The sequence below is a fragment of the Lynx rufus genome, unplaced genomic scaffold (assembly GCF_022079265.1).
Source record: "Lynx rufus isolate CCGP_SWC_20201006 ecotype Redwood Valley unplaced genomic scaffold, mLynRuf1.p SCAF_2, whole genome shotgun sequence".
In the NCBI taxonomy this organism is placed as follows: domain Eukaryota; kingdom Metazoa; phylum Chordata; class Mammalia; order Carnivora; family Felidae; genus Lynx; species Lynx rufus.
The window spans coordinates 152,110,190-152,134,356 of NW_025814834.1; positions in this window are offsets into that span (position 1 = coordinate 152,110,190).

Genomic DNA, 24,167 nt, shown 5'->3' on the forward strand with positions numbered 1-24,167 from the left:
CTTGCATAGATAAGACTCTCGGAGAGCTTGGTCCCCTTCCTTGTCAACTTGGACTCACTTTACTCCGCTCTGGCTCTGTGCACCCTCTAAGGTCTGGCTCTGACTCTCATCAAGTCTCAATTTCAGAGGCCCAGTCTGTATGCATTGGCCACAGGGTCACTCAAATGACACTCACTCAACAGGTTTCTGTTGCTCAAATCCACAGCTAGATTTTCAGCTAAGTTCTGTGTCCCTCATCAGAGTAATTAAAGAAACCTTCATTAACAGCACGGACTCTGGAGCCAACCTGGGTTTGATGGGTTTGATGTCCAACTCTGCCATTTACGAGCTTAGTAACCTAAGACAAGCTACTTAACATAACTGTGCCTCCATTTGCTCCTCTGTAAAATGGGGTTATTCATAATACCTACCTTCTGGGTAGAAGCCTTATGAGGGTTACAGGAGTGACTACATGAAAAGTGTTTAGAATTGTGCTTGGTAAGCACAGGGTACGTGCTTAGTAAGTATTAGCTAGGAGAAAACTAGAAAATAGGATGTGGCAAGTTATTTAACCTCTCTATGCCTAAGTGTTCCCATATGTAAAACAAAGATCATAATAACTCCCTCATAGCTTTCTTTGAAAATTAAATGACTTAATATGTAAAGAAATTAGAACACAGTTTGGCACAAAAGAAGCCTTATCACTGTTATTTTGTTGTTGTTCCCAGGCCGCAGGAGAGCCTAGGGCAACGTGGTTCACTCTCCAACTCAGACTCCCTGTCTGTCTGCCCATGCTGTAGGTGGCCAGTAGGACGGCTGGGACAGTCCTTGAGAATGGGATAAAAGCCCCTTCTCTGCTTGGATTCAGCTTTCCCCTCACTTTACTATCAGATGTCAGCCTGAAGCCATGCCTCTCCAAGGTCACTTTGACTCTGTGTCTCCCATTTCCCTTTTCCACCAACCAGATAGGACAAGCTCTCCTCTTTCTTATCTTTCCGGAAGGCACCTCCCTTATGTAATACTCTATTGTCAAGTTGCTCATGTCTGACTCTGTTTCTTGGTTAATTAAAACCTAATAAAATTAGGATTCCTTTTTCTGTCTCTATAAATTTGATTCTCAAGTCTATTTCCAGTCTGCTGACTCAAAACAGGAATAAGCTTTGAAATGATGACCCTCAAGTGGATAAATACCATTAATTCAATGAGGGGAATTCACAAGACAATGGGATAAATGGAAGATGAAAGTATATGTGAAAGCATTTAAAAAATATTCCGGTATGACTGACAATGATGTCATTTAAAGAACCCTCTGACACCTTCATTTTAACTGCTGCTGTTCAAATGTGCCCTAGAATGGCCAACCCAGGAGAGGGATGAGGTTTTCAGCCACAGAGCATCTGGGAATCAGCATTTATTTCCTGCTTCTGCAATGAAGACATGGAAAATAACACTGAGTACCTGGTTGGTGTCAGTCACTATACTTGGGGGTTTACACATATTCAGTAATTCAAGATCATGCATTGAGCCTCTGATATGCCCCACGTGAGTCATAAAACAGTAGGGATGTAGTGGTGAAAAGGATACGTTCTATTAGAACTAACAATAACTCTATGTAGTGGTATTATTATTGTCTTTATGTACGGAATGCCGGGATGAACGTTAAGTGAAGTTAATGGACTTGGTTAATCTCGTGGAGCCGGTCTAGCTGCCAGGCCCATGCTCTTTCCATAAGGTGTAGTAGTAAGCTTGACTACTGGAGCAGGTTGACACAGACTCTAGGGACTTGAGTTCTGGAATCTATGGAAGGGTTGACTAAGAAAAAAAAAAACATGAGATTTAATGCAAAATTATGCTTGCGTGTTGATATATGCATTTCTTTTTCTGGAGAGAGGATCTATAGCTTTCATCAAATTCTCATGAAAGCTCTGTCAGTGCAGACCTGTTTTTTTCCCTAGAGTGTTTGTGGATAACTTCCTCTTGGCATTACCACTGCTCTAAATATGTATTTTCTCAGGCCCACTGGGAAGCACAGTTCTAAGCAAATCTATTGCTAGATAGTAATGGAGAAACACAGAAGGTGGGGAGAAAGTGGCTTCAGAAACTGATATTCAGATAAAGCACTGAGTCTTTTATATAGTCAAACTCTAACCAGCAAAAGGGTGGGGCCACCACTTGTCTTTCATATGCCACCTGCTTGAATGCTGCCCTCGATGCTCATTGTCCCTGGTCTCCCTGCATAAAAAACTGGATATGTGTGTTAATTTGCAGCAATGATGAAAAGAACAACAGTCTGATTCACTTTATGTCCTATTCAGGCTGGCTCTGGCCTACATCCTAGCAACTTTATGACATGCATGGATGAGACTCATTGGGAAAAAGAAAGAGGGTATGTGGGGCAAAAGACCAGGCACAATTGACTGCTGGTTCTCCTCATGTTGCCAAGACCTGCCTACTCAGCATCTGAAAGAGGTTGACCACGTTCTCCTAAATATTATTCTGTCTGTGGACTGGGCATCAGGGACTACTCAGGGAAGTGGACAGAACAATAATTTCTATTCTGATGTGGGGCAGCCATGTCTATAAACTTCCAGATGGAAAGAAAAAAACAGAGCCGATTATATACCCTGGGGTACCCTGGAGGGTACCCCGTAGTGACTTGTTTATTATTGTTGTTATACTTCATATCTTCTGATTTCTTCCTTCCCCAGCAGGCTAAATACTCATGGATAATCCTCATAGATTGCCAACGGACTTGTGACATTGTCTATAGTATTTTTTAATCTAAATAGTGTATCCCTTGAGTGCTAAATATATTAGTTTGGATGGATAACTTTTAAAAACAATATTATCGTAGCCTTCTCTAAGCACCTTTAAATATAGAGGACAGCAACAACAAAACCTCCGTCTCTTTTATTCTTGGAAATATGATTTAACCAAGCCAATGTTTATTGTAGCATAAGATCTGGAAACAATTAGAGATGTCACATATATTTGCATTTTTGATGACATTTGCAATGTAAATGATAGAATAATGGAAGACTTTGGGAGAGACATTTGTTCCCCTCTGTGCCCCGTGTACGTCTTCCCACAGAGGACACTGATTTAAGGAAAGCAGCTCCAAAAACAGAATAGATAATAGAGGTGAGAATGTTATTTTAATTTTAGATTTATGCATTTCTCTTTTATTGGATGAGGTAGAAAGGCATAGAATAAATGTCACCCAAATGACAGGTGTTAAATGCTTTTAACGTGTGTGCATGTATTTGAGCATGTGTCAGTACCAGAGGGGGGTGTCTTTGGAGGTATGTTCGGGTCTCGGTGTCTTTGGCTGTTTTGTGTGTGTTTTGGGATGCATGTCGGTAGCTGTGCAGGTGGTAAGGGGATGGCTCTTGAAGAGCATCTGGGAAAATCTTTGGGGGGCCGGATATCTGTGTGCATTTATGGTGGTAGCATTTTATGTGTATGTATTTGTTTTCTATGGGTGTATGAGTGGGTGTTTATTGGGAATGAGCGCTTGAAATCATCATCTCTGATAATCACAGGGGTTTTTGCAGGTCATTGAGTGGAACCTCCCAAACAGAAATCTCTTGTCTATTGGGAAGATGAAAGACTAAGCTGGAATAAATGACCAAACGGTGAGGCACTAGCCAGCGAGTGGATATTTGATAAACAGCTGTGTATCGGGCACAATTCTTGACAAGGTGGATGCAGTGACAAAGGAAGTAGTCCCAGTCTTCAGAAAAGTTTACAGTCTAGGGAAGAAGACAGTCATTCAACAACAACAAAGAAATCAATTATTTAATTATGTGTCTACAGTGCCACGGAGGAAGAGTACAATATTCTAAGGAAGCATATAACAGGAGACCCAACTTGAGTGGGATTAGGAAAGCCTTATAAAAGGATGTGACATTTAAATTGAGAAATCTCCAGTCCCCCTGCATGGCAGTTGTTCAGTGCCCTCTCACACCCACCATGGGAGTGGTGACCAGTGCTGCTCTAGCCCCTACCTCTAATGGTAGGACTCAATGCCACCCACCTCTGCCTCTCATCTGCATTATGGTCACAGTGCTTCATGTGAAGTCTTTGGTTATCTTCTGCTCCATATACTGTATATCTTACTTATTTTGGTCATCTAAGCGAAGAGCTTGTGTGTCTTCACATAGGCCGACTGCCAAAGCAAATGACAAGCTAAAAATTCACAATAGAAGTTGATATCTTGTTTATGCAACAATTAAGAATAGGCATTCCTCATTTGGTGTGCTCCTGAATTGCTCTCATCTCAGCAGGGATGGAGGCTCGGGCTCCGTCCATATTGAGCCTCCATTCTCCACAGAGTTCTCTACTTTACTTCCAGGCAGAGGACGAACAGAGAATGGAGTGTGCCTGCAGGAGATTTTGTGGGCTGAGGCTTGGTGGGGGGCACATCTCTGCCGCTCAACAGCTACCTGGCTAGAACTCAGTCAGACGCCCTATCCAACTTCAGGGAAGAGTGCGAATGTAGTCCAGCTGCCTTCGCACAAGGAAGAGAGTTTGGGTGAAGACTTGGCAGTCTTCACTATGGTTTAGTGAATTTAGTGAATTTCTGTGCAATGCCCCAGGCAGAGTGTGGCAGTACCTTTAGTCTGAAATGGAGAGCCAGGTGTCCACTTTTTAGCAAGGGGAAGTGGATGACACAGAAAATCACAGATGAAATGACTTTTGATGCACTAAAACCTGAACTAATTGCTTTGACGGGACAGATGTTGTCTTAACTTTCAGAGGGCTTTTATTCTGTTCTGTAGTACCTTGTAGACACGAAAGTCTTTGGAGGGAAAGACACAATTGTTTGTATTTCAAAATTGTGATTCATCTGAGAATGTGCCATGAAAAAAAATCCACCATGGATAAAGTTGCTTTACTAATATTCCACTAGTTATGTTATAAATCCCATTACCAATCCACATACTACCCATCTCTCTCTCTCTCTTTATCAGGATTGTTGGCATATACACAAACCATTCCTCCCTGCTTCCAGTTTAAAAATATTTCAAAGCAATATTGAAATATTGATAGGTAGTCATGATTCTCAGAAGGAAGATACCTTGTTCTACTAAGCAACAGAATTTCCATACAGTCAACTATTAGGCTGCGTGGTATTTGTAGCTTATTGTTTAACATGATCATAAGATCACTGCAAAGAGAGAAAACAAGTTCTTCCCAGGTTACCTGGAAAACAGCATTCATTCTGCAAGAATCAGTTTATTATCTCTTTGTCATACCTCCTTTGACCCACTTGGGCCAAGTTGAGCATTCCCTCCTTTGTGCCCACATTGTATCCGGAACACGCTGGATTGTTATAATTTAGATCAGCATAGGAGCTCTCTGATACCATATTCTTATCCCCATATATTATTTCAAACTCCTCCTTTGAGGAACTATTTCCCTATCAGATGACTGCTCTCGTAGGGGCTCAGGAACTATTTGACGAATAAAAAAGTGGGCTAATGAATGCAGTAGAGTGGTTTACGTGTAGCTTTAATTAGAGGAAATAAACACACCTCATTCCTTTGGGTTAAACCAGACCTGACATTGGAGGATCCTTGGTTTCCTGAGCCAGCTGCCTACATTGCTGGCCTGCCTCACCTGTGCAAACAAACAACACTTACAACGGCTCTGCACGTGTTCACACTGTCCCATCTGGCAAACCGTGTTCAAGAGGCTTGGCTTCACTAGGGAGGACACAACAGCAAAGAAAAATGCAGGGAGTGTGGCCTCTTTTCTAAAGACTTTTCTTTCAAGACAGTGAGAGAGGTCTTGCCAGATTTGGATGACTTCTTCCATAAAAATGGTAACAAGGATTATCGTGAGAATGAATCCACATAAAAAGCTTAGCCTGAAACTTGGTGTGAAGCACGCATTCAGTCAATGCTGGCCATTCTTCTGATGCTGTCACCACTGCTTGTCTTACTATTTTAACACAGGCCTTATGCCACCATCTTTCTAATCCAGCACACCCTAACTCTGGAGAATGGGGAGAAGGAAGTCAGGTCCCTCCATCGTGTTCCATCAGGTTTCGTGAGCTTTGGTTATTGACCACAATGGCGTTCATTAACTACTGCTATCAAATACTCTCGACGACAGGCGGAAAATCTCAACTTTCTGATAGCCATCGGTTGGACCTCCCAATTTCACATGCTGAAACAAGAAGCTGACCATTCAAAATCCCACAAAGTCGTTGTCTCTGGGTAGTCTGCGATTGTGTTGAAATATAGAAACTGTAGCTAGACCCAAAGTTAATAAAATTGTGTGACACATAAAGCTCTATGATGGATGGCAACCAATAGTCCAATACTGTTTTATTCTCTCTAATATACTGTTTCTCTGCAAAGGCCAAGAAATTAAAGAACAGTTTTATTCTCCCCTTCCAGCCTGTGCAGGGTAATTATGTATTATTAATAATGCAGCAGCACAAATGATATTAAATGAACTACATTTGTTAATGCAGATCTTATCTAACTGCTTTTTCCATCAGTGGACTGTTTCTCATCAGGGGGTACTAATTAGCTGTAATATGTAGAAAGATGGGACAGAAATCCAATCAGATAAATGGGATCTATTTGGAGAGATCCAGGAAGGGGGAAGAAAGGCATTCATGATTCTGTGAGAATTACTACAAGTGGAAAAGATGAAAATTTCTGCCGTTTCAACTTCATTTACATTTTGTGGCCGCAGAAGTTAAAATGCAGTACTGTTGGATTGGCCAAGCTGCAAAGGCCTGCAAATAATTTTATTTATCATGACTGTAACAGTGTTGTCTTTTGCAGTAATAAAAGTGCATATGGCTCTATAAAAATCCCGAATGGTTTACATGGCCCTTGCAAACATTAAACCTAATGTATTAGGGTAAAAACTGATGTTCTCCAGCTTTCCCCAACTATTGTGGGCTTACAGGAAATGCTGGCCTCTAAACTTTTTTCTTAGAGAAGGATCACCTGAAGCCCTCAGATGATATATTCTTGATAAATCCCAGGCTACTATAAACCTACCTTCCAGATTCTCACCCTTCATAAATCTCTTGGGAAAGTCCCCACGGTGAAGGGTTGTAAGATCCTTTTTGGATTTCGCATCAGCTAAGTTGGGTGGACGTGTGGCCCAACTCAAGTATTAGAGCATCACTGTTCATCCCGTTTGCTCACCTGAGCCAGCTCCTACTCACCAGTGTCTGGGCTCCATCAGTGAGCCATTTACAAATGAAGTGCCTTACCAATCCGACAACATATTTATCACTGCTCTTGGGGGGGACTGTGGTCTCTTTAGGCCACCTTGAGTGGGCTGGTGGGGACATAGGGAGTGACACGTACTGCCATGTGAAAACAGATGTAAATGTGAATTGTTTCATTTGGGCTAGCTCAATGCCTCAAATGTAGAGAAAGTCTTCCCTACTCAAAAGCTTGCTAAGAAAAAGGCTGATCACTAAAGGTGATTCTTAGATAAAGCCTCCCACGCCCCCTTTTTTTTTGCCAGCCTATGACACCTTTTTGCTACTTTCTAAATCCTAACCCAGTAGGCACCCCAACACTGACTTATATATTAGAAAAAATATATTTCTGGGAACTGCTATCTCTTTACAGGGCTATCCTGATCCAAACCACAGCACGCACAGTCAATGCCTGAAACTCCTGGGATGGCATTAATACATTTAAACCTCTGAGTATCTGAACTTACTTATATGAATCCTTCACAATTATCAATTGAAAACACCTATTTTTTCAGTTCTCAGTGACTCTGCAAAATGGCACAGCAACGTTTTGAAAAAATCGGCCTCATATTTTAACTGCCTTTAAAATGTGACATCATCATTAGTTGGAACAGAATCGGGATGGACACCAAAGATTTTACTAGCTGAGACTCCCCTGATCATTGGAAACGAATGAAATGTGACCTGGTCAGATAGAATGAGACCTGATGCCTCAGCAATCTGCAAATATTCAACACCTTTTTAGCAAAGTAATCATGAAAATTCAGGAGGCATCATTATAATATAAAATCATCCAGGCATCAAGGGAAATATATTTGTATACCTCATGACAAAAGTTGAGTGGAAGCTCAGGAGTACTATTTACATTTATATATACTTATATCATGTAATTAAAGCCAACAGATAAACACATCAATATGTTAAAACAGATGTAAAAATATATAGATAGACATATTGCACTGAAACCTTGATATTGCATCCAAATGAAATCCTGTATTCCAAATATGCCCCGTAGGAGTTTTGCTCAAGGCTATGCTTAGGTATACTCAAAAATTCCCGATAGCGAGTCACTGGGGAAAACATGTTCTTTTACAGATAATTGCTACTGGCAGCCAGAGACCTAGAGAATTTGATGTGCAGTAATGTGACCTGACTATGTATTAAACTTTTTTGAAGGACATGTGTAAAGTAATTTTTATGTGTCTCACACACCTTGGGTTTTTTTTCCCCCACTTGCTAGCACATTTTTAAACAACTTTTCTATTTCTAATATATCTACTAGATTTTGTCCTAATAGTTCTCAACCATAAAAGATATTGGTATTGTTTTCTTCTTCAAAAAAAGAAAGCAACCCAGAGACAAGGAAAAAAAAAATCCCATCTGAGTTGTAGGGAATATGTAAACAAAGCCAAGTTATTTTATTGGTAATGAACTTCAGGAAAAATGTGAGAAATAATAGTTGCTTGTTTACACAGACAAGAGAAATTAGAGATTAACTGATTTCAGTAAGGTGGGGAGGCATCTCTACTGCTATTTAAGGCAATAATCACCAGCTTTTCATTAAATCTAGGGATGTTTAGGAGATGGCTCCTGAGGTATTTTAAAAGATACTGCTTCAGAAGCTATAATTAATAACTTGAAAAAATTATAAATTGCCAAGTACACATATGTGCAATGATACAATTCAATGAAGAAATATCATAGCTGCTAATTACTCTGGTTCTGTTTTGTGTGTGTGTATGTGTTATTATGCGGTCCTCATTTTATCGTTCAATATTAACATGTAAACCTTAATTAAGAATAATGTCAGAAGGTTCCAGGAATATAGCTAAAGATTGCACAAGGTAGTTCAGAGGCTTGTTTGGAGAGAATCCTTGGATCAACCAGGGAGTGTTATCTGTAAATAATGCACTTTTGTGTCACGAGTTACATGAATCATTACGAGCTGACATTGGAAATTAGCTTTTAAGAACAAAAATCCAGAGGGGAGAAAAATGAACTCAAACCAGCATGTAGTACAAAAATCAGGTGTGGGGACAGACTGCAGGAGTTGGGAATGTCACATTAGTTCCTTTAATGACAGGCAAGTGGCTCATAGATTTACATGCTTGTATTCTGGTGCCAGGGAGATGAACATCCAAAATGACAACTTATCAGGAAAATGATATATTTCTAGTTTCCATTAAGATCATTAAAAGCCACATTCCTTCTTCAGATATGCAAATGGATTTTCTATAGAAATCCATGAACAAGAGTAAGATTTGGCCTATGTTCACTAAAGAGCTGCAAAAAAAAAAAAAAAGAAAAAAAAAGAAAACAAGATTCTAGATATTTGATGGATAATCTAGGCCACATCTTGGCACTGTTTTTTCACTTGTGTTTTAGTTATTTCAGGGTCAGTTAGTACTAATGCAAAGGAAAACAGGGTGAAACTAAGGTGAATAATTTTGTCACATATTAAGTTGTGATAAAGGATGTAGTAGGATAAAAATCAAAGTGAGGGCAAAATTTAGTCCCTCAAACTTCAGGTGGCCTTCAAAGTTTAGCAGGCAAAATCAGGATGTAGTTGTCATAGTGAATTGTCCAATATCACTTCCGTGCAACAGTGCGGCACAGGGTTAAAAGTCAGTCTTTTCAGCCAGAATGCTTGCGTTGATCACTACTCCCTATGGGCTTGTTAGCTGTGTGACCTAAGAAAATTTACTCGACCTCTCTATGCTTCAGTTTCTCCATCTGTAACGTGAGCGTGAATACTGTTTCTGCCTCATGGAATTCTTGTGTTATATGATGTCTTACATGCAAAGTATTTACCAGTATCTAGTACATAGAAGGTGCTATATAAATGCTCACTATTAATATTTTTCAAATCCTGAAAAATATCTTTCAGGACTTCACAAATCAGTGATTTGTGCCTAGAGGTTTCTTAGCAATGAAGCCATAGTGTTCCCTTAGTTTAAACTTTGTAGAAAAGTCACTTCCAAAAAACATACAAAACATGATGGAAATATAATCTACATCATGCCCCTTTTTTCGTTATAATACTTAAAACTTGGTCTATTAAAATTCTATAAACAGAGGAAGTTCCACTTTGCCAGTTTTTATTCATTAGGAGTATATTCTCCTTGAGGGCAGAGAGTATATAATTTTATAAGTTCTTGTGCAAACTGGGAGCACTTCATAAATGTTAAACTAATCTCAAAACAGATTGTGTTGGACAGGCAGTGTTTTAAGGAAAGAAACCAGACAATGTTAAGGAAAAACCAGTGCATAAAAGTGGAAAGCAATCTTTAAAAATTTTTTTAATGTTTATTTATTTTTGAGAGAGAGAGAGAGAGAGAGACAGGTCATGAGGCGGGGAGGGGCAGAGAGATGAGACACAGAATCTGAAGTAGGCTCCAGGCTCTGAGCTGTCAGCACAGATCCCAATTTGGGCTCGAGCTTACAAGCTGTGAGATCATGACCTGAGCCGAAGTCGGACGCCTAATTGACTGAACCACCCAGGCACCCCGAAAAGCAATCTTTTTAATAACTGACTTCATTATAAATATGTCCAAATTTTATAAAAACTGACTCTAGTGACTCAATCATGTCAAATCTCTTGAAATGAAACTAAAGAATCACATATTCCTCAATGGCAGTGTTCTAAAATTATTTTTCAGAGTGGTAGAAAACAAAAATCTGGTGTCATTTCTTAACCAAATTTTAGAACAGCAATGTTCAATAGAAATATAATACAAACCATGTCATTTTAATTTTTCTATTCGCTGCATTGAAAAAAGTAAAAAACTGGCAAATTTAATGTTTTAAATTAGAAAATGTTTAATGTTTCTGTATTTTTGAGAGAGAGAGAGAGAGTAAAGCATGAATAGGGAAAGGGCAGAGAGAGAGGGGGACAGAGGATCTGAAGTGGGCTTTGCACTGTCAGTACAGACCCTGATGTGGGGCTTGAACTCATGAACCATGAGATCGTGATCTGAGCCGAAGTCAGGCGCTTAACTGACTGAGCCACCCAGGTGCCCCCAAAATTAATTGTAAGTAACATATTTTGTTTAACCCGGATGTCCAAAATGTTTTCGTTTCACATGTAATCAGTGTAAAAAATTATCAACGAGATATACCATATTCATCTTTTTCCATACCATGTCTTTGAAATCTGCTGTGCAGTTTCCAATTATGGCACATCTCAACCCACCCCGACCACATTTCAATTGCTTGTAGCATCATGTGGCGAGTGGCTACCAGACTGCACGGCACGGTTCTAGAGCAAGGGGTGCGGGGACTGTGCTTTAGAAAGGCAGCAAGGTGGCATCTGTTGGCCTTGGTAAGAGCTATGCTTCGAGTCTCTACTCAAAAGGAAATGTTAGGAGGGCCTTTGCCTTTCCGTGTCATCGGTTTTGGACGCATCACCATTTCTGTTTGTTAATTTTTCTTTTAAGTGTTTACATAGTACTCGTGTGCCTTTCTGACGTCTTGTAGCGAGGTCTGTTCTTACAGAACAAATGGAAATCGGCTTTGGAATTCATGTGCCTGAAGAAAACTCATCTCGACAGCTGCTGGGGCAGCTTCAAGCGCACGCAAGGTGAAAGAAAGACACCTGGGATTTTTTTTTTTAATACTAGAGGTGAAATAAGGAGATGGAGGGATGCCTTCTTATAGTGCCAGATGAGACAAACAGGTGGCACAAGGAAGGAACAAATAAAGGATGAAGGGAAGAGCAGCAGGTTAAGGCCTCGGGCAGAGCAAATACAAGATTCAGCTGCTGCAGGTTCAAGCCTGAGGCAGGATAATAGAGCTGACTGTGGCAGAAAGAAAATCAGACCTGTCAACAGTGCAGTTCATCCATGAATGTAGATGGGTAGAACAGTGTAGAAGGAATGCAGTGCCTCTTAGCATCCATGTTCGGCCTCAGCGTCCATGAAAGCCACACCACCTCAGGAAGCAGCTCGAGACGCCTCCGGTATTAATCAGATGACACCTACACAAATGAAATTGTGATAAGGGCCACGAAGGCTTCCTATTGTTTAAATTTTTCTTAACTCGGCACACCGAAGGGCTACAGGCAGCCGGCCCCCAGAGCAAGCAAATACACCGTAACTGGAAAAAATATGAGGAGAAATAAAAATGTTTCCAAAAATATTTCTCCATGAGGGGCCCTACATATAAATGAGGAAAAACCAATAACCTCACTCTTCTACACAAATAAATCATCAGAGAGCCACCCCAATGCCTTCTGCAATGAAGCCCAGCACTAAGAAAAATAAATCCCTAAAAAATAGAAAGTATGTGCAAAACTGATCGTAGATCAGGGAGTGAAGCACGTTTTTCTTTTTCTTCCCTTCACATCCACACACACTCAAGGGATATAGGAACACAAACGGCAAGGAACTGGCAAGACAGCACCAGTGTGAAGGGCGGCGTAGAGCTGCGAGGCCTCGCCTTCTCCCAGGAAACCCAACGACGCGGACTTAACACTGATGTGCTCTGGAATTGCCTGCACCAAATTTCATGGACAAACAGTTCTTCAATAAGTCCCAAGATATGGTATGCTTGGCATAAAACTTAGAGAAATCACCTGGTCTCAAAGTAAAGGAAGAGTAGCCTTGAGTTTTGGAATGGGTCCAAATCCTGCATGGAATTAGTTATGTTCTCAATGCTGTTTCTTTCTCAAAAAGAAAAGGAAAGGAAAGAAAAGAAAATAAAAAAGAAAAAAAGAAAAGAAAAGAAAGGAAAAGAAAAGAAAAGAGGGGAAAAAAGGAAAAGAGAAAAAGAAAAAAAAGAACAGGGAGAAAATGTGCCTGAAAGCCAACCAGTTGAGTCCCCTCTACTCCACTCCACTTCTTTTCTCTGAGTCCTTCCCTTGTAAGAATGACCTCTGAGGAGGTTCTTCAATTTAACTCATGAGCCCCAAGATCAGACTCTAACCCTCATATAGCTATTGAAAACTGCAAACGTGGCCTTGCACGAGAATAGGCCCCTTTATCTGCAGGGATCATGTGAGGGGTGGCCCCACCCCCACTCAGAGGCCACTCCGAGGAGAATGGAGAAAACTGAGCTTCAGGTGAGAGGGGCCAATATATTACTGATGCCTATCTGCCCGACACCAGGGCCCAGTAATCAGCCGGGCTGCTTTACTCTCAGCTCTCCTCACATAGAGTAATGGAGTGCTTTGCACAGCCTTTCCCCGGAATCCCAATATTTTACTTATTTTTTTAAATGTTTTTTTTAAATTTATTTTTGAGAGAGCACCAGCAGGGGAGGGACAGAGGATCTGAAGTGGGCTCTTCACTGACAGCAGTGAGCCTGACGTGGGGCTTGAACTCACGAATGGAGAGATCATGATCTGAGCCGAAGTCAGATGCTCAACTGACTGAGCCACACAGGTGCCCCGGGAATCCCGATATTTTAGCATCAGCTTGTATCGTTAGGGTCAACTTTTCTCATAGATAAGAAAATTGAGGACCAAGGGGAGTACACTGTTAGCTTCCAGGACCTGGATCATAGGACCTCTGTGTTTCCCACTGGCCCCTTCAAAGTACACAGACAGGCTTCCATACGTCTAAACAGAACACTCAGCTGTTGGTAGAAGTGGGAAGTCATGTCAAATAAGAAAGAAGGAAGATTAGGTGAAAGCTAGAAAGATCCTATGTAGACAGAGTAATGACCTATGCTTGCCCTTATCCTGGGAACCTGTGAATTGTTCTCCTACTTGGCAAACGGATTTGCAAATACGGCTAACGTTAAGGGCCTTGAGATGAGATTATCCTGGATTATATGGGTGGGCCAAATCTAAACCACATAAATCCTTACAGAGAGCCTTTTCAGGCCGCATAGAACCAGAGAGATGGTGGCATAAGAGAGAGTTTCAACTGGGCTGGATCTGAAGATGGAAAAGACCAGGAAATAAACCCTCCCCTTGAGCCTCCGGAAGAGAACACAACCTGCTCCTCACAGCTTGATTTTCACCCAGACAGAGCTGGGTCAGATTGCCATCCTACATGGCTATAAGATAATTCATTTGTATTGTTCAAAACAACAAATTCATGGTAATTTGTTAGAGCAGCAATGGAAAACTCATACAGACAGAACTTCTCATAGCAAATATCTTCTCCACTCAGCAGTTCTACCTTTTTTAAATTAAAAACAAATTTTTTAAATATTTATTTATTTTTGAGAGAGAGAGAGAGAGACAGAGTGTGAGTGGAGGAGGGAGAGAGAGGCAGAGAGAGAGAGACAGAGTGAGGGAGACGGAGAATCCAAAGCAGGCTCCAGGCATTGAGCTGTCAGCACAGAGCCCGACGGGGGGCTTGAACCCATGAACCATGAGATCATGACCTGAGCCGAAGTCAGATGCCCTACTGACTAAACCACCCAAGCGCCCCAGCAATTCTAACTTTTGACAGACCATGGCTGGTGAAGGAGATCCTGGGGTGGGCCAGCGGGTGTGAAGTGGATGGCATGGAGGCCAGGAGGGAGGAGCCCAGGGACTTTGAAGGTAGTAACAGTGAGCAAAGATAGTAACTACCGTACCAAACTAACTGCCCTCAGGGCTGAGAAAACAAAGGGCAAGGGTTGGAGTTATGAGAAACTGGAAGTTCAGAAGGGGGCCCATGGAGCTGGGGGGGACTCAGCCCTTGGAGGGTGGGGGCATGATGGGCTGGTGAGAGGACTGGAGCCTGGGAGAGCTGCTGCCGAGGGGAGGGTTGGGTGGTAAAGGCCCTGCTGGGGCAGTACTGATGGGAGCAGCTAGCATGTCCACAAAGCAGATCCCTCCTCCCGCCCTTTATCTGCACTCTCTCTCATACTGTTCAGGCTGCCATTAACAAAAACCACCACAGACCGGGTGGTTTACACAACAGACATTTATTTTCTCCCAGTTCTGGAGGGTGGAAAGACGAGATCAAGGGTAGGCAGATTTGGCTTCTCCTGCGGCTTGTCTCCTTGGCTCGCAAAGGGCTAGCTTCTCACTGGTTCCTGAGAGGGCCTTTCCTCTGTGTACATCTCTGGGGTCTCTCTGTGTGTTCAAGTTTCCTCCTTTTATTAGGGTACCAGTCAAATTGCATTACGGCCCATCCTAAAGGCCTCATTCTAACTTAATTACTGCTTCAAAGGCCCTATCTCCAAATCCAGTCATATTCTGAGACATTGGGCACTAAGACTTCAAAGTAAACAATTTGGAGGGGTGCAGGGGGCAAAATTCAGCCCAGAACAGTCTCCCTCTCCAAATCCTTGTTGGCAAAACCTAGCAGGGTGCCAGCTGACAAATGAGAAATATAATTTTCCGAGTCCCAGCATCACAAAAGCAGAGTTATAAACAGGTAGGATTTGGAAATTAGCAACTGACCAAGGAAGGGGCTGACAATGGAAAGAACAGCCTCGGGAAAACCTGCCTTTGGGTAGTGAGGTGGAAAAGCAGTCTCACAGACCCCAAGCAGGATCTATGTGGATCTGGTGAGTCAGGTGACACATGTGGCTGTGGGGGGGTGGGGGCAGCCACCTGTTTCTATCCTACCCCCTTCCCCGTTGGAGGCCAGCCTCTCTGAGAAGCAAGGGTAGAAATATGAGCAAGCACCTGTCTCCTAACTGTCGTTCTTTGTGGAGCCAGATGGTGATTGCTGAGGAAGAGTTCTAAGGTCATCGTCAGGAAAGTGGGCCACCGAAGTAAGGTGTCAGCATCTGAACTGGCCCAGCAGCTCAGCAGCATGTCAGCGGATGGGAAAGAGTGGTTTCCTCAAGGGCCTGGATGGATACAGATGTCAGCAGGTACTGTTGAGGTGACTTCCATGGGAGTCAGGAAGAGGCCGGCCAGGTATGACTGCCAGGCCCTGAGGGGTTAAATACAGTGGACAGAGACAGAATAAGGGAAAGATATAAACCAAAATCCATGTTGGTCCACTTTGCTCCCTGCTTCCTTAAAGGGGCCCCAAATGAGACAGAAAGATGATCCTTTTCTTTCCTTTTCTTTTCCTTTCTATTTCTTTTCCCTTCCCTTTTATTTTCCTTCCTTCTTTCCTTCCTTCCTTTCTTCATTTGTTCCTTCCTTCCTTCCTTCCTTTTCTTCTTTCAATAAGGTGAATTGAAATGAGTGAAGTAAATCTGAGGTAAGTGCTAGCCCCTGAAAAAGGCCTTGAGTGATCGTAGAGTTTAGAATCCCACGGAAAATAAATGACAGGTATCAGTCTGGGGCATGAGACCACTTTTCCCAAGGTCATCACCACTGCTTCTGCATGCAGTCCTCACAAATGATCTAGAATTGTAGGGAATATTAGATATACAATTCTAGAGTAAGCTTATTATTAAAAAGAGAAAGAGAAAGGGAGGGGCACCAACTTTGGTTCAATAGGATGAGCTCTTGTTCTACAAAATGAATGCCCCTGTTGCAGGCAAAGAAATAAACGTTTAACTTTTTCATTCATTCAACCAACATTTACTGAGTGATTACCATGTGCCAGGTATAGTGAGGTGGCTTCTCCCTTCACTGTGTACCTAAGGAATAGTTATTCTGGTGACATAAAGCTAATAATAGCAGCTAACTTTTAGTGAGAATATGCTATGTGCACATGTGCGATCTAGTTACAATGCTAAGTATTTTACATACATTACCTCATTTAATCCTCAGAATAACCCATAGAGATAGGTATATATTTCCCATGCTTTCCATTTGAGCAAACTGGTATTCAGAGACTTTGACCTAGCTGCTCAAAGTCACAGAGCAATTAAATATCAGAGTGAGAATCCAAAGTAGTCTTGTGTAATTCCAAAGTCCATACTTTCGGGTCAACTCTTTTTTTTCCTATTATGGTTTCCTGGGCAGTGGGCCCCATGATTTTTCAAGGTAGTAATGACTAAATTTGAACACTATACTGACATGTGAATAGAGATGGCCAAGAACAGTCCACATGAAACTCGCTAGACGTAGGCTGCCAAATATAAAATACATTCTAAAGAGCCTGTGGTTTTTTGGGGGTGGGGTAGAGTCAAGGGAGGGAAGAAAAGCAGGAAGGAGAGAAATTATAGAAGGCTAGGAAGAAATGTTTAGCAGCGATGGATACGTTCATTATTTTGATTGTGGTGATAATCTCATGGGTCTATTCACCTATCAAAACTTATCAAGTGTATTCTTGAAATATGCAAAGTTTATTGTACCTCAAAAAGGTTGTAAAAAAGAAGATAACACCTATGTAACAGTTGGCTATCACTGCCTAACAAACGACTCTCAAATTCAGTAGCTTGGAACAACAATCATCATTTTTAGAGCTCATGTCACTGTGAGTTGTGGCTAGAACTTGGCTGATCTAGGCTGGGCTCAGCTGGGGCAGCTGTGTGCCAGCATCTCATCCTCCGTGTACCAACTAGGGCTACATGGGTATAAACTTCTCATGGTCATGGCAGAGGTACAAAAGGGCAATCAGAAACATGGGAGGATATTTATTGGCTTAGAACTGACTTATTGTTACTTACATCCACTTGTCATTTGTCAAAACCAAATCTATGACTGAGCTCAAAGTCAGAGGTGGGGAAATGTTCTTCCCACAGCGAAGCTGAGACAGGGGTGTAGATGCCGGGAGGGGTAAATTAGGGCCAATCATTTCATCTACTACACAACATCAGAAACTTGCAGAGGCAGTTTGAAAAGATGAAAAGATGGGATCTCAGAATCCAGAGACAGTTACCTGCTTTTCTAAAAGTCAGTGTTTGAGGACCTCTCTGGCCTCAAAGAAACAAGACCCAGAAATATCGGGCGAATATGAGAATGCTCATATTAGGGTATCTCTCTCCAAAGGAGTCACTGGTGTTCTCAGAAAAGTGACGGATTCCCCTGTGAGCTGGGACATAATACGGGAACACATGCAGGGGCAGAGCACAAGTCCATTTGGGGAAAGAGCACTAAAGTGTTATCGTCTTGGAAATGTGATGAGTAAAATGCATTATCAAAGGTAATTAAAACAACATGAAGGAAGCAACTTCCCTCGGTTAATTTATTCCAAGCAAGGAGAAAATCTCCGAACTAAATTTCGTGTTGGAACCTTTTAAGTCAGTTTGCCTTTCTTCAACTGCAGCTAATTTGTATAGTTTGGATTGTCCTGAAAGTTCTCATTGTCATCAGTGACTTAAAAATACTGCTACTGGGCAAAAGAAATCAATGATCTCTACATTGCAGGCTGAGTAATTACATAATAATGATTTGCATTAATGAAAAGACAAGTTGGTCCAGATCCAGATGTGCCAGTGACCACAGTTCCCTGCAACGTCTAAGCAGAATGCTGAGGTCGGAGAAATTTCAGCGTCAGTTGTGAGACAAAATGACTGGTTAAAAAGTCTTCCCTAATCAACATCACTTAATAGCTCTTTAATGACTGACTCATCATTTTTCTCCAAGTAAAAGTAAATTTAAATTTCAAAATAAAGCAAATTTTACTTATATCTTTGGCACAGAAGCAGATGTTTCCCTGACATGTGCACACAAGCTGTTGACTGTGACCTTGCAGGATAAAGCAGTTTTGAAAATTAGCTTTTGTCTCCCAATCTGGGGAAAACAATGCTGCAGTGAAGATTTAATAAAAAGTCATAGCTTCTCGCAGAAGCTTATTTCAGCAAAGTAAACTATTAATTAAAATAACAAATGTCAGCTGTTTTGGAGGCTGACAGTTAACACAACGCAGCATTTGCTTACCTTGACGTACAGGATGCATGGGACACTGGAAGGATCCATAATTCATTCTGGGTATGGCTCTCTCATGCCCTAATATAGTGATAACAGAGTGATAAATTAGCTCCCGTTCAGCAGTTTCGTTAGCAAAAGCACTTGGGGACTTGGGGAAAACCCATCTAGAGAGGGCCTTTCGGCAGGCTGAAGGAATACACGCTTGAACAGCTTGAGTGAAAGTTTCGTGGCATTCCTGGGAAACTTGAGGACCAAGAAACGCAGGTGGGGAAAATGTAAAACTAGGTGAGAGACAGAGTAAAAGCAGTGCATCACAATCTGCTCTTGGCCACAGTGGGGGAAAAAGTTATTAAGTGTGGGAAAGACTGTATCACCTCCAAGAGACTGGGGGAAAAAAGAGGTTGGGGGAAAAGAGAGGATCAGATTTCGGAGACAGAGGCTAGATCAGGGAGGGAGGGAAGGAAGGGAAATTGACAAACATCCTTCACCATCTCTGAAGTCAACAACTTAAGAGGTTTGGGGGCAGATGAGGCAGAAGTAAGACATGTGAGGAAATTGGTTCCAAGCTGTTTCCTAATATGATTACATAGGTGAGAATAATAAATAGAAAAAGCTACACCGACTCTACGAGGCATACTGGTGGGGAAGTCTGTTTCAGGGCTTTTTCACTGAGACAGCTCAGTAATACATTATACAATTAAAGAGAGAAGAAAAGTCCTTTTAGTTGGGGCACCCTGTAAAAATGTGTATGGAAAGCCTGAAGAGGTGACAAGTGGAAAGGGAAAGGTGATCTGGAGGAAAGGTCTGGGCAAAGCAGATTAGCAGGGCGGTGGGGGTGGTGTGGGCCTGGTGGGTGGTGCTGAGGGAAAAGCAGTTTACTATTCAGGTAGGTGCACTTAGGGACATGCAAATCGCTTCAAGTAAAAGTAGTTCTGCTACCTCTCTCCGTGTTGCAGAAAACAGAACAAAAGCATGCATCCCACAGTTCAGGTATTCCGTGCTTCTTTTTAAAAGAAAAGAAAAAAAACTTACTAAATCGGAACCAATTAAACCAGGAGCTGGCTGTGTGAGGAACCCGCTATTTTCTTTTACAAAACCTAGGATGGGCCAATGAGAGTTTCATCTTCTCCCCCATTTCTGGGACGGTTTTAATACGTTGTTACAGTGGAGACATCTACATTTTAAAGCTCACTTATTATCATTTCTACTGGAGTCAAAACTTAGTGCATCGTTAAGCATGATCCAGTTCACTGGTCCAAAATGAACCAATAACAATTAGAGTCCAGAACAACCCTCGTGCATCATTCCTGTTCCTCCTTATTCTCTCGTTCCTCATTGGCTTGGGGACTTTAGCTAAGGTCGGGGCTGTAGATGGAAGGTATTTGGCATTCATAAAAGTGAAGAACATCACAGGCACATGAACATGGTCACGGACATGGGCTTCAATCAAGCTAGAAGCCTGCCCCAAAGTAATGACAGGAATCAATATGCAAGGCACAAAGGAGGGTAGGAGGGTGAGCCAGTTTGGATGAAATCCTATCTGACCCTTTATGTAAAATACAAAACAAGCAGGATCTTTTCAAATGATCCAAGAGTCAACAGCCTTCAACTCTGAGATTTCTTGTTGGCGGCCAGAATTCTTGGTACTGGGTAGTGCTGTCTTTGTTAAGTATGGCGGAGCTGGGCCCTAAATGCTCTCTCACAGGAGGCCTCCTCCAGACACCAATCACATGCAAGGGCTACAGAGCTACCTGCTAACCAGGGGTCCCCCAAGCAGGGAGCACAGATTTGCATCCGTTGTAAATCTGGCAGGGGCTTCATGCCCATCTCCAAAAAGGATCCTATCAGCTCACACCTCATGTAAGAAACCCCTCCACAGCATAGCTCTCCTTTTCTCGCTTTGCTTTTGCTAAAACACCGTGGAAGTTTTAAGGCAAGTTGGCTCTGGACAGTGTTACTACAAACACCCTGAGCACTGGAGAGAATCTGCATTCCCATTCAAATCTACTGAAAGCAGCCTAAATCAAGGGCAGCCGGTATTGGATGATTTCTGCTTTCTCCCTTTCTTTTTCCCCTGCAAATGCTTCTGCAACACTAAGTTATCCCATTTGATGGGCAATTTGCTTCTGTGCCGTGCTGCCATTAGCACTTGTCTCCAAAGCGCTTCTCCCTCAAGGGGCTTTTTCACCAGAGTTCAAATCTATGGCAAAGTGCTGGCTGCAACCGTAAGTTTAATGCTTGCGTAAGATATGCAAAAAGAAAAAAAAAAGGTTGGAATACCATTGAAAAACTAGGACATGGATCTTTGCGTTGCATTTATTTTGGGAGGAAAACCGAATTCTGTCACTGCTGCAGTGTGTGGATACTTTACCTCTGTGTAATCGCTGAGGAATTAATGTGATTTAATAGCCACAACAATAAATATAGCCTTGACAAGGTGATTATCCCATAAGACTAGAATCATGATATAGCATAAATCAATACCAGCCTAAGTATGTCTCCGAAAGGGGTATATATTTCTACATTCACTGCTAGCTGTTGAACTAATTTTGGAATTAGGAGCTGTATGAAATGCAAAAGCTATTTTTCTAAGTGAAAAATTACAGAATATGTATGACGATCACTCAGAATATATATTGCTCATAAAACGAGTAGAAGGAAATGAGTAGGTGGGAGTAGTCAAACTTTTAAAGCTAGCTCAAGTTCATATCTCCGCTTCTGGGGGCATGCTGCTCTCACGCCAAACCGACCCAACTCAGCTGAGGCCCCTGACTGTCCTGTTTCTGCCCCGTCTCCCGCCTGCGGACCACCAGGCCATCTTAGAGACCTTTCTTGCAGGGACGAGCCCTCTCGGCCTATGCTACTTAGGCAAGTCAATTGATTCACTTGCTTGAGAGAGCTCCGCCTGGTGCAAAGGCCTCTTAGAGAGTCTCTGTGGCTGGAGTTGAGTCATACAGAAGAGGGTATTGATCAGGAGCAATCTGGCTTAGCACTTCTGGGGACGTTTCCCCAGGGACACAGGCACTTCTTGATTTTTGAAGGTCAGTGTTAGCAACTCTCTGAGCTGTCCGCTGACTGAAGTAATCCCAGTTGAGCTGGCTTTTCTGGAAGCCTGGCTCTGTGCATTTCAACCACCCCCTCCCTCCAGGGAAGGAAACTTGGGTAGAAACTTACTTGTAGGCCAACTGCCCCCCAGCCTCGTCAGTCCTGTTCAGACACAGGGACCCCACCTCGCCTGGCTGCCGGTGCCCCGCCTCTGCCCAGCAGAATTACACTGGTGGGCACCAGACCCCTCCCAACCTCCGCAGCAGCTCTTGCTTCTTGAAGAGGGCCCTAAAAAAACTATTTAAAGCCTTAATATATGAAGTGCCTTCTTTGAGAGCTGAGTTTCCCACTGCCAGATAAGTGCCGCCTTAACTACATTTTTGTGGAGTAGCTGCAGTAGCACTCGATAGTTGATTATGTTAATCCTTTAGGGATATTCGAGAAAATATCTGCAGATTCTTCCTATAGGAGAGTAATCAAGATTTGATTCAGGTATCAACCACCCGACAGGCTTTCTGACTTACATGTTCTCAGTGTGCCACATATTGTATTTTCACTTTTCAATATTGTACATTTTTCCTGTTTGCTCCCCCCTCCCGCAGTGCACACAAAGATTTCCTTAGTCACAAAGGATTAAATAATTCACCTCTGAAGAATCCTTTTAAAGCATCAGTGCCTGTCTTGAAAATTGCTTCCCCTCCTTGCCTTTTTTTTCCCTTGCAGAACAAAGAAAAGTGTTAATCTTTTGATAATTGACTCTATTTTTACTGGAATTTCTCTTGTGATTATTTAATACATCTCCAGTCAGTTTCAAACAGTATCTGTTTTCAGCATACATCTCTAACCAGAGACAAGTTGTCCAAGCAGGGTGCTGGGGAGGGCTGGTTTGGCAGAAACAAAACCCTAACACAATAATGAATGCAGCCCGAGCATACTGTTTGAAAATGAAATTGGCATTACTTATTTAGACAAAGAGACAAATGCACTTGTAGCTTCATTTACCACACAGAGCTCTCACAGAGACTGTCTGCAAAGGGACTGAGAACTTCCTACTCTGATAGGCGTATCAGTAGGGATTTTATTTCGTGTCTTCCTGTAAATGCAGGAGAGCTCAGCTATTGATGACTTTAATTCTACAGGCACCGGTGGTTTGTAGTTAGCCTGAGAAATAACATTAAGCGAGCTGATCGAATGGGCCCCGAAAGGTTTAGCAGTGCTGCGATGGACTGGGGTACAATGTGACTACGTGCACGTTCTGGAACCCCTTCCTTTTTCGCACCCCCCAACCCCTGCCATTCTTTACACAAATGCAGAAAATTCAACGGATGTACACTACTTCCTTCATTATTTAGGCTAATGCCGCACTACCCATTCAGTCTGTGCTGTCGAGGTTGTGAAAATCTGTATTAACACATGGGTTAAATGGAAAAATATTTATTTAATGTTTTTGTTTACTCTTCCTCCTGCTCCTGACCCTGGGAAACACGCAGAGACAGGAGAGGCCCCAGCCGGGTTCTGTCTGGCTCCTTCCTGGGTTAATCACATTTCACACATCCCCATTTCTGGCAGATGCAGCACCTGACCTCCCCTTTGTCCCTCTCTGGATGAAAGTGTGAGGCTCCGTAATTTCCCTCAGGCACAAGAACAGTTTGCTTTCCTGCTGGAGGTGAAACTGACTCCCTGAGAAGGCACAGCTGGGGCTTTTATCTCCCCTCCAGCCAGTACCCAGCGGCTGATCTCTCTCACTTTGCATGAAAATAAGGCTGAGGTTAGAGCTGCTTAATTTGGCTCTTCACAAAGTCGGGGGCAGGGGTGGGGGGTGAGATGAACCTTGGGGGCTTGGTTCACAGTGTAGGAATTAGTCTGGGAAGGGAGCCCGCTCCTCGGGAAGGAGGTGGCGGTGCTCCCGCCAGGGGCCGCGCTGTGCCGCTAATGCCACTGCAGCAAATGGAACGTGCTTTGCGGGAGTGAAAAGTGTTGGCACAGCTGTGAGAGCTGCAGGAACTGCCTTAAGGGTGGGAGGTGGAAGGGACAGGTCTGTGACAGCAACTTGCGGAGCACAACCGATCAGGAGCTCACTTACAAGGGCACTGCTCACCCTGGACAGCTCAGTGATTTATCGGAGAGGCATTTCTCTCCCTTCTTCCTTCCCACTGTTTTAAACACTCGGTAGGCTGGCTGACCCTTGCTCTCCACGGGTTGGCCTGCTGCGAAGTCAGTAGCCGCTCTCTGTGGGACTGAAGT